The sequence below is a fragment of the Cherax quadricarinatus genome, chromosome 9 (assembly GCF_038502225.1).
Source record: "Cherax quadricarinatus isolate ZL_2023a chromosome 9, ASM3850222v1, whole genome shotgun sequence".
NCBI classification, from domain to species: domain Eukaryota; kingdom Metazoa; phylum Arthropoda; class Malacostraca; order Decapoda; family Parastacidae; genus Cherax; species Cherax quadricarinatus.
This window is the reverse complement of record NC_091300.1, coordinates 64239370-64240393: the sequence shown is the minus strand read 5'-3', so window position 1 is coordinate 64240393 and position 1024 is coordinate 64239370.

Genomic DNA, 1024 nt, shown 5'->3' with positions numbered 1-1024 from the left:
TGAAGTGATGTCCAGAGAGTACATCTTAATATAGGCGCTGTATAATCCTCCGGGTTTAGCGCTTCCCCCTTGATTATAATAATAATTAATATAGTATCCATCACCCTAAGTGGTCCTCCAAGAGGTCATCTTAACACAGCATCCATCATCACAAGTGGTCCTCCAAGAGGTCATCTTAACACAGCATCCATCATCACAAGTGGTGCTCCAAGAGGTCATCTTAACAGCATCCATCACCACAAGTGGTGCTCCAAGAGGTCATCTTAACACAGCATCCATCATCACTAGTGGAGCTACAAGATGTCATCTTAACAGCATCCATCACCACAAGTGGTGCTCCAAGAGGTCATCTTAACACAGCATCCATCATCACAAGTGGTGCTCCAAGAGGTCATCTTAACAGCATCCATCACCACAAGTGGTGCTCCAAGAGGTCATCTTAACACAGCATCCATCATCACAAGTGGTGCTCCAAGAGGTCATCTTAACAGCATCCATCACCACAAGTGGTGCTCCAAGAGGTCATCTTAACAGCATCCATCATGGTGCTCCAAGAGGTCATCTTAACATAGCATCCATCACCACAAGTGGTGCTCCAAGAGGTCATCTTAACAGCATCCATCACCACAAGTGGTGCTCCAAGAGGTCATCTTAACAGCATCCATCACCACAAGTGGTGCTCCAAGAGGTCATCTTAACAGCATCCATCACCACAAGTGGTGCTCCAAGAGGTCATCTTAACAGCATCCATCACCACAAGTGGTGCTCCAAGAGGTCATCTTAACAGCATCCATCACCACAAGTGGTGCTCCAAGAGGTCATCTTAACAGCATCCATCACCACAAGTGGTGCTCCAAGAGGTCATCTTAACAGCATCCATCACCACAAGCATCCATCACCACAAGTGGTGCTCCAAGAGGTCATCTTAACAGCATCCATCACCACAAGTGGTGCTCCAAGAGGTCATCTTAACATAGCATCCATCACCACAAGTGGTGCTCCAAGAGGTCATCTTAACATAGCA